At 52.2% G+C, this 10,669-nt stretch overlaps 1 pseudogene; it reads right to left on the reverse strand.

Annotated features, from left to right (window-relative positions):
• The window catches only part of LOC146721938 (large subunit ribosomal RNA), a 13,159-nt pseudogene extending 3,014 nt beyond the window's left edge, over nucleotides 1-10,145 (reverse strand).
• Nucleotides 10,146-10,669: the final 524 nt, after the last annotated feature.

Here is a 10,669-nt window from a genome sequence, read left to right on the forward strand (position 1 = left end):
GATAAAAGTGCAATTGGTCTATAGGAATTGATATTTGTTTTATCTTTATTGCCTTTTGGGATGAATTTGACATTTGCTGTTTTCCATGCTTCTGGGAAATGACCACTTTTGAAACAATTATTAAACAGGTTATACAATATAGTTTTGTTTTGCTTCCATAGTGCTTTCACTATTTCTGCTGTAAAATCATCCAATCCTGGCGCTTTTTTATTCTTGGATTTGCGGATTGCTCTGCCAATTTCTTCTGTTGACAATTCTGGTTCTATGTTATAGTTTACGTAACTATTGTTCAGCTTTCTAATTTCCCAGTGCTCCTCTCCCTCTGTCGTGATATCGTCTTTTGGGGCAGCTTTCTCCAGAAGAGCCTCCATAGTCCTCTGCCAGTCCTCCGTTTGATCCCCGTTTGGCAGCGTCAGCGAGCAGACCACGTTGGGTATTCTAATTTTTTCCCTTGCGATTTTGTATGGGATTCCCCAAGGATCCTTGTTTCCTTCCTCTGTAACAAATTTTTGCCAGGACTTCTCCTTACTCACTTTTATTTCCTTTCTGTACCTGTTTCTAACCTTTCGATAACTCTTTATGCAGTTTTCGATTTGCTCCACGTCTCTTAGCTTATATGCTCTCGATAGCTGCTTCTTAGCTTTATTTGCTTCATTTCTTCGATAACTGAGGTCCCTATTCCACCACGGTATTGCCTTGTTGCACATCCTCCTTCTTGGGATTGATTTCCTGCAGGCGCTTTGCAATGTGGTGTTAAATAGTTGGACTGCCTCATCCGGGATATTGGTTTCTAGTTTCTTTGTTATTTCCTCAGTAAAATTCTCGGTTATTAGTTCCGCAAATTTCTCCCATTTTGCCTTTTTAATATTATAATTGCTAAGCCTAAAGAAATTCCTACTCTGTGAGTTTGTTTTAGAAACTTCGTAAGTAATTATGTTGTGGTCACTAGTTGTACTTTTCTGTAACACTTTCCATTTTTTAATTTTGGTCAACATCTTTCCGTTGATTATAGTCAGGTCTATATTCGATTCTCCTGTTGTTGATGAATACGTATAGGGGTTTCCTGGTTCGTTGATAATGTATAACTCATTCGCAAATAGGAAGTCCTCAATCTGTTTGCCTCGGTCATCAGTTTTTGTGGCAAACCATAGTTCCGAAGCAGCATTTGCGTCCATTGCTATCACAATATTTTTACTCCCAACTTTCCGAACAATGTTTTCGATTTTTCTCAGAAACGGGTCTATCGGGAGCGAGAATTGGCAGTAGACGCTTATTAAGTACATCTCTTCCGAGTCTGTTTTTATGTGAACGCAAAGAACGTGTTCTGATTCCTCGTACGTGTACTGAAACGCCTCAATGCCCTCTTCCCTATACACAATCGCAACCCATGGGTGACCGACGACAGGCTGAATTTTTCTCATTCCTGGAGACGTATACCCTCTTACCTTGTCCTTGTATACATATGGTTCCTGTATACAAAGTACATTAACGTTTGATTCCCTCATGAAAACCTCCAAATTAGCAGCTGCCGTTGCCGACCTCTGTGCGTTGATTTGCGCGATTCTTAGTTCCATTGTATTCTGCTACGGTAAATTTCCACATACTTGGTGTATTCGGGGCAGGAGCTATTCCTGATCCCGTGTTTTACATCTTTTCTCCTATTTCTGATGCAATTTACGCATTGAGGGTCGAGCTTTTTTGGACATTCATCTTTAAGATGGCTTGTTTCCCCACAGGTTTTGCACAGTTGGTCTGAGTGCCTGCAGATTTTTGCCATGTGGCCGAAACCGTGACATTTGTAGCACCTGATTAAGCTTAGATACTCCTTTACCCTATACGTTCTCCATTTTATAAAAATTCTTTCAGCCTGTATTGCACTTGCGCCCAGTGTACCTGGGAGCTGAATAATCCAATTGTTCTTTCCCTCTTTTGTTTTAAAAGAGCGTACAAACCTGACCTCTTCTTTTAATCTATCTAGAGTTTCCTTATCTATATTTCTAAAGTTTTTATTTAGCAAGTCCTTTTTTATTTCATCCGCTGAAAGGTCCGTATCAACATTATATATGATAATTGATGGTTTGATCTTGTTAGGATTCTCAATTTTTAAACCCACTTCGTCCAGGTTTGATGCCTCAATCAATGCTATATCTTCTCTGTCCTTGACCTCCATTATTACACCTTTCCTTCGCATTTGTCTTATGTCTCGAACTTTGATCTCGCTTCTTACTGTTTCTAATTTATCCTTCAGCGCATTTTTGATTTCCTTGTTGCTTCTTTCGTCCTCGTTCAGCACCGGTTTGATTAGCACAACTTCAAATTTATCCTCATTTTTACTCTTGATTTCAGGATTATTTCTGTGACGGGGTTGTCCAGTCGCGGCGGTTACTTGAGCAAAAGTGCGCGAGGTTGAAGTGTTACATGCACTTTTATATCTTTCCTTTTCAACTATCTCTTCGTGCACTCTTGTTTCCAATACCCCCATTTGGCTAAAATAAACTTTATAGCAGTTCTGAAAATTTTGTTGCTTTCGTTGAAAAGGAATTCTTCCAGTTCTGTCCTAACATTACTTATTTCTTTAAGGCTAGGATACTTCGCTTCGATGTTCGAAGTTCCTTTATTTTCAGGTACTTTGCTCTTTGGTTTTTCTGCGTTTCTGATTATTTCTCTCTCGGCTGGCGTTTCTTCATCGAGATCCACAGTGCCTGCCTCTCGTTCCAGAGTGCCCCCTTTTTCTTTTCCTCCGGTCAGTATCCTCGCTGACTCCGAGTGGATAAGGCCTCTGGATACTTCCTTCCGCAGGGGGGGAGGTGATCTGTGCACCGAACCTCGTCTTTCGAACGCAACCCTTTCTCTTTCTTTCTCCCTCTCATCCGCCCTTATTTCCTTGCCATCAACTTTAGTTTTGACGGAATTCCTTAGCTTATCTATTATAGTTTTTGATTTTTCAGTTTTATTTTTATCTCCCATTTTGTTCCCACGAGTATGGTGGGACGGAAAGTCCACCCAGGCAGAGCCCCCTATGCCATGGGTAAGCCTATTTCCCCGGGGGGGCGGCAGGTACCCCGGGGTTTGGCCGCTAGAGGCCGGTCTACCCTCCGGCCATGCATCTCATCGTTGCGCGCCATTGCTTAAGATTAGGGGTATTTTTTATAGAGGCTCCTTCCTCGCAGCCCGGGCGGTTAAGCCGAGGCCCCCGGCCCCTAGAGACGTGACCTAGGGGTTACGGTATGGGGCCCGAAAACTGAGTCTCGGGACTACGTACACCGCAGCGTACGGATCACTCTTAGCACCCATCCATCCATGTTGTAGGATGGGTGAGCCCCCCCAACACGACAAGGTAGTGATCCACGGGGGAGAGTAGATAGGGACAGTGGGAATCTCGTTAATCCATTCATGCGCGTCATTAATTAGATGACGAGGCATTTGGCTATGTTTCGTCTACGGTGCGCGACGACTGCTACAAAATCACAGTCGCCAAGTCGCCACCGACAACGATATTGCAGAGCAGTTTACTGTTGGTGTTCGCAGTCAACACCCTGGAGCGTGAAGGTCGGAGCTAGCCAAAGGCAGCTCGTACTTCACCTCGACCATTCACGCAATCATTCAAACTCGCGCGATTGATGCGGAGGCCCCCAACTCTACGCGCCATCCATCATGCACCACCAGATGAGGCCACGTTCCGCCTTCCTTCGTTATAACGCGATGTCATTGCGTTAAAACGTTTCCAGTTCAGCCATGAGCCCCACAAAACTCGAGTCGTCAACGTTCGGAGCTGGGCGGACGTTAAACCCAGCTCTCGCAACTCAGACTCGCTTCGCGAACTCCAGACACCTCGCCACGAAATTGTAATGGCGGTAAAACGAACATTATTTCGAGGTACTCCTGTGCGCTCCGCCACAGCGGCTGCCAGATCATTACATGATCGGTACTTCTCTACCTTACGCTCGTGGGACATCTCCAACGCGGTTTCGCTAGACACTACTTGCGCGTCTACGACCACTGCCTCACCACCCTTAGCGATGGTCAGGTCGGGCCGCCTCCGGCCGGCAGACGTCGAATACGCTTGTTCCGCATCGACGCGCCATCCCTTCTGCTGTAAATAGCCACCAACTTGACGGCATAGGTCGTCATGCCGCAGGATTCTCCCTCCGTGCGTTCTGAAGCAGCGTTGCACGCAGTGAGCCGGCGTCTCGGTTTCGGGACAACCGGCACGACAGCGATTATCGCGCCCATCACGACCTCGGGAGCATCTCGCTCTAGACGGTATGCAGTTAACCCGTATGTGGTGATAGTGCACGTAGTCGGCACCTGGGATGGCATCGGCGCCAGCCGATACCCAGTAGGAGCTCAGGTTGGAGGCCGCAACCTCTCTGAGTCCACTCCCATCGCACGACTCGCGCAACCAGGCCGCACACTGCTGTCTGAGCTCAGCGGTTGTAGTCACTCTATGGCCCCGCACTCGCATCTGGTTTTCACACCAGACAAGCTGCCTAGCCACATACGTGGTTTCGGCAGCCGCGCATGCTGCAGGCAGAGTACTCCGACACAACCGCTGCAGTCGGTTATGCTTCAGAATTGGGATCAAAGTTCTCAATAGAGGCATTCCAAGCCCGCCACTCTGTATCGGCGCATGCAGGTATCCAGCAGGAACATCATGGGGAAAACGCAGCCATCGTCGCACCGCAGTGCGTACAATGATATTCTTACCCTTGAGGGTTTTGGCCGAGACCGTACCCACTGTCCATCGGTGATAATACCGTGGAAGGAGACAGTCACGCAACAACCTCAGCCGCTGTTGCGGCTTAAGAGGTGCCCTCGTAAGTTGCTCGATGGCCTGAGCTAAGGGTGGATCGCTTGCGAGTTCCCTAGCACCTGTGTACTCGCAGCCCAGATACGTCCAGACATCGACCAGGGATCTTTGCGGTATCATCGCTCCCCCCACGGTGAAATAAGGTGTGGTGTCCACCTTCACTTTCTTGTCTCTGCCGGACGCCACCATGGACAGCACTCCGGTTTTTCTCGCGTTGATCTCGAGCCCATTTCGCATAAAGGCGTCATGAAGCCGTGTCAAGTTCTCCTGCAGCCCATCTCTGGTAGAGGCTAGGAGCACAATGTCGTCTGCGTAGCCTAGTGCATTGATAAGCCGGCCACCCAACCGATAGCCAACGTCCTCCGAGAGAATTCCTAGTGCTCTATCTACGACCAGATTGAACAGCAGGGGCGACAACGGATCACCCTGTCTCACGCCACGGCCGATCTTGATGGCCGACACTTCCTTAGCGCTGACCCCCTGCAACTCGGTCAGCGCATTCGAATAGACAGCCCTTACGTACTCTCTAAACTCCCGAGGGAGCCCCAGCTTATCGAGAGTCGTATGAATAGCAGCGTGCGCAACCGTATTGAAAGCTTTTGACAGATCGACGCACGCCACATGCAGAGAACGACAGCGCCTCCGGGCGTCCCAAAGCACGGATGAAAGGACTGTGACGTTTTCACATACCCCGTCCACCGGCCGGAACCCCCTTTGGCGCCTGTCGAAGATGTCGAGGGCTGCCAATCTCTTTGCCAATATCTTGTGGAAGTGTCTTATTATAACGGATCCTATGCTGAGAGGTCGGTACTCCGTCGGACCTGGCCGATCGGACATACCCCCCTTCTCAAGGAATACCGTTCTGGTTGTGGCGATTGATGAGGGGATCGTCTCTGCCAGGAGCAGCAGATTGAACAAAAGCGCACGAAGAATCGCAGGAACAGCGTTCCACATCCTCGGCGTAATCTGGTCCAATCCGGGCGCAGTGCCAGTCCTTACGGAAATCCTGTTCACCTCTGCAGGTGTTATAGGATCCCAGAGCAAGGTCTTATCCGCCACAGGAACTGGATCCGTGGCAGCGCCATCGCCGAGACCTTCGAGGTGAATCCCTCTCGGGCCCGACGTACGGCCCCGGCCAGCACTCGCAGCCTGTGCCGCCTCCCCAAACGACTCACGCAAGTCCGTCATGTCTCCATCCGCACCGCTGGAGGCCTCCATAATGGGGCGCCAGCAGTTAAGGAATTCGACAGCAGACGGCCTCTCGCGCACCGAGTCGCCCTCGAGGATACGCGACAAACAGGACTTCTTGTTCTTTCTGTAGAGGGATTGCACAATTGCATACTCCCTCTTTCTCTTCTGCTCCTTGCTTTCTCGTTTAACTGGAGGACAGTGCTTCTTTGCCGAAACGCGTTGCGGAGGGCGCACTTGTAGCGGCCGAGGGAAGATCATGCCCAGCCATCTTTCGATAGCCAAGACGTCGACCCTCCCCGCCGTCAGAGCATCTCTTGCCGTGCCAGCAAGAGTATCAGCCTCGTAGCTACGGAACGCCGCACTCTGCTCTACGAGTGATTGTATCTTGTCCCGCAGCCTCTGAGAACTTTGTTCAGGGGGAGGCTGATGTGCGCTTTGATCGTCAGTACTAGCCTCAATGGCCGCAGGAATGGTGTCGGCTCGTGTCATCACCGCATCATCCCTATCGCCCTCATCGATCACAATCGCGCGACGCGATTGGATCTCTTGGCAGAAGTCTCTAACCATCACTCGGTAAGGCTCCTGTCGCCGTTTACCCTTGATGGCTTCGAGACTCCTATTGGGGAACCTTGTCTCCAGATACTGGTTAATGAAAGGTTCCCCGGCTAAGGTGCCTTCAGCCTCAGCGCGTGCCATGAGTCTAGTTTCCTCCACTGACCATCTGGCCTCTACGCGGTCATCATTGATAGCACTGTTGGCTTGTAGTGGGTGTGCACGTACTTTGTGGACACCAAGACCACGCATGTTCCGGAATCTCGCCGAACAATGCTCACAGCTGACTATCTCCTCCTCTAGGCTGTCCACTTCAGCCTGGCTGGTCCTTATAGTGATTCGCGACGGACCAGCTGCGACCCCGTCAGGGTCCTCCGCACCTCTCGCGCGCTCACTCAAGCGAGCACTCGCACGCAGACCCCGGGCCATCCGAGAACCCGGGACATCAGAATCATTCTTAGCTTTATTCATAATTTACTGCGTGTAGGGGGGCAAACGGATTGACAACCGAGAGCCCCCCAAGAAACCCCGGTCTTTCTTGGCCCCACAACTCACCATGACCGTAGGCGCATGGGCCGAAGCCCTTAGGGGCGCACTTCGCTGTACACTCGCTTAGTCGACACCTACCGAGTCTAAACTTCCAAAGTAGGCCGTTTCCGGGAGCACCACGAGGAGGTGGAGGTACAACTTGGACGTGAGAGGCTGAAGGTCCTTACTAGAGGACTTCGTTGGCGCATCACGAACCAACCACGACTCTCTCTAAGTACCATCGCGGCGTGTTGCTTTGAGGACCGAGAGAGTCATAGTTACTCCCGCCGTTTACCCGCGCTTGCTTGAATTTCTTCACGTTGACATTCAGAGCACTGGGCAGAAATCACATTGCGTCAACACCCGCGAGGGCCATCGCAATGCTTTGTTTTAATTAGACAGTCGGATTCCCCTAGTCCGTGCCAGTTCTGAGCTGAGCGTTGAATGGCGGCCGAAGAGGACGACCACGACGGCTCGCGCCGCCACGGAAGCCTCGCAGCAAGGAAGATCCGCGGGAGGCCAAGGCACGGGACCGAGCTCGGATCCCGGGACCGGCGCGAGAACGCCGACCGTTCACCTCGCCCAGGCCCGGCACGTCAGCCAGACCCGCTTCCCGACCAAGCCCGACACGCCCCGCTCCTCAGAGCCAATCCTTATTCCGAAGTTACGGATCCAATTTGCCGACTTCCCTTACCTACATTATTTTATCGACTAGAGGCTCTTTACCTTGGAGACCTGCTGCGGATATGGGTACGAACCGGCGCGACACCTCCACGTGGCCCTCTCCTGGATTTTCAAGGTCCGAGGGGAAGATCCGGACACCGCCGCAACTGCGGTGCTCTTCGCGTTCCAAACCCTATCTCCCTGCTAGAGGTTTCCAGGGAACTCGAACGCTTATACAGAAAAGAAAACTCTTCCCGGATCTCCCGACGGCGTCTCCAGGTCATTTTGGGTTACCCCGACGAACACTCTTACGAGGGCCCGAATTGTATGCGGTTCCGCTGCCGGGTTCCGGAATAGGAACCGGATTCCCTTTCGCCCGACGGGCGTGTGTCTTTCGTATAATATTTATTATTATTTCTCGACACTCGAGTATATTGTACGCCGTCATTGACATAGGATTTCTCCTAGGGCTTAGGATCGACTGACTCGTGTGCAACGGCTGTTCACACGAAACCCTTCTCCACGTCAGTCCTCCAGGGCCTCGCTGGAGTATTTGCTACTACCACCAAGATCTGCACCGACGGCGGCTCCAGGCAGGCTCGCGCCCAGACCCTTCTGCGCTCACCGTCGCGACCCTCCTACTCGTCAGGGCTTCGTGACGACGCGAGAGAAGACTAACGCCCGCTCCCGGTTGCCGCCCCACTTGCCGCTGACGGCAGAGTATAGGCTCGACGCTTCAGCGCCATTCATTTTCAGGGCTAGTTGCTTCGGCAGGTGAGTTGTTACACACTCCTTAGCGGATTCCGACTTCCATGGCCACCGTCCTGCTGTCTTAAGCAACCAACGCCTTTCATGGTGTCCCATGAGCGTCGAGTTGGGCGCCTTAACTCTGCGTTTGGTTAATCCCACAGCGCCAGTTCTGCTTACCAAAAATGGCCCACTTGGCACTCTGATCCGAAGATGTTCGTGGCTTCATAATTCAAGAAAGCCAGAGATCTCACCCATTTAAAGTTTGAGAATAGGTTGAGGTCGTTTCGGCCCCAAGGCCTCTAATCATTCGCTTTACCAGATGAGACTCGCGCGCGTTCCGTGCGGAACGGCCGAGTGCCAGCTATCCTGAGGGAAACTTCGGAGGGAACCAGCTACTAGATGGTTCGATTAGTCTTTCGCCCCTATACCCAGTTCCGACGATCGATTTGCACGTCAGAATCGCTATGGACCTCCATCAGGGTTTCCCCTGACTTCGTCCTGACCAGGCATAGTTCACCATCTTTCGGGTCCCAACGTGTACGCTCTGGGTGCGCCTCTTCTCGCGATGAGAACGAGACGCCCCGGGAGTGCGAGGCCGCATCGCGACGCGGCCCATCCTCCCTAGGTCGACGGCCAGGGCCGACCTTCACTTTCATTACGCCTTTAGGTCTCGCGACAAGTCCCAATGACTCGCGTACATGTTAGACTCCTTGGTCCGTGTTTCAAGACGGGTCCTAAGAGTACCCAAAGCAGTAGCGTCGCCGACCGGTATCGGTCTCCCGCGAGACCGCGGGAGACGTTCGCAGGCCTGTCGAAGGTGTACCGTACTGTAACCAACAGCGGGCCAGGACCGGGGACGGCGCGAAGTCCGTAACCTCCGAGTACCGTGGCGCGCGCTTGCGACGGTCTCGACGCACCGTGAATAGTGCGGCCTGATACCTTGCGCGTACCGCCGAGCAGCCGGCCGGGCGACCGAGGGTTTGTCGCGTGCCGTTTTACCGGCGACGCGACAGACACCGCACCCGGGCCGTAGACCGACACCCAGCGGGTCGCGACGTTCTACTTGGGGAGAAGTGCACGACGACGAGCGCCGGACATCGGCGCACGGTAGCGTGCCCGCGCGCGAGCCGCAAGGACTCCGCGGGACATCGCCGACCGACGCGAAGCCAGCGCCGCTGACGATGAATCTCCCCGTTCGATCTTTTGGGTTTCTTAGGTTTACCCCTGAACGGTTTCACGTACTCTTGAACTCTCTCTTCAAAGTTCTTTTCAACTTTCCCTCACGGTACTTGTTCGCTATCGGTCTCGTGGTCGTATTTAGCCTTAGATGGAGTTTACCACCCACTTAGAGCTGCACTCTCAAGCAACCCGACTCTAAGGAGAGATCCTCCCGAGGCGCGCACCGGTCGCTACGGGCCTGGCACCCTCTACGGGTAAGTGGCCCCATTCAAGATGGACTTGGACGCGACGCGGCACCTCGGGATAAGCGGATCCTCCCAAACACCACATTTCCCTGCGGCGGAACCGCGGGATTCGGTGCTGGGCTCTTTCCTGTTCGCTCGCCGCTACTAAGGAAATCCTGGTTAGTTTCTTTTCCTCCGCTTAATAATATGCTTAAATTCAGCGGGTAATCTCGCCTGCTCTGAGGTCGTCGCATAGTGAGTTTTCGTAGCCGTTTGCCTCCTCCGCGTCGCTCATCGTCGTCTCTCCTCTATAATATATATTATAAGAGGGAGAGAGAGAGAGCGTCGAACGAGAGAGCAGCAGCGGCAGCACACGAAATACGCGAGAAGGCAAATCGCCGGAGCGCTAACCGCACACACACTCGTTGGTGGTAATGGAGACGATATATCGCGGGGTTCGAAATTCTCGGCTCTCCTTTCTCTTTTATATACGAAATTCGGGCGGAATCGATTCGACGAGTACACGACGCGGCGCGCCGGTCCTTTTTTTTTGCTTTACGAAAATTTCGTGGACTCGGACACGCGGTCGGCTCGCGATTCAAAACCCTTCTCCGTAAAGAGGTAAAGGATTACGAATGCTCTCTCCGCCGGACGACGACGCGCCGTATATTTCTCCGTAATACCGTTATGTGTGCGGGCAAGGGCGCCTCGGCATAAGACGCGCGAGCGCTATCGCACCGAGAGACGCGGCACAGAGTGTGAGAGCAGTCGG

This window comes from Nylanderia fulva, unplaced genomic scaffold (assembly GCF_048542155.1).
Source record: "Nylanderia fulva isolate GAGA-0341 unplaced genomic scaffold, ASM4854215v1 Scaffold397, whole genome shotgun sequence".
NCBI classification, from domain to species: Eukaryota; Metazoa; Arthropoda; class Insecta; order Hymenoptera; family Formicidae; genus Nylanderia; species Nylanderia fulva.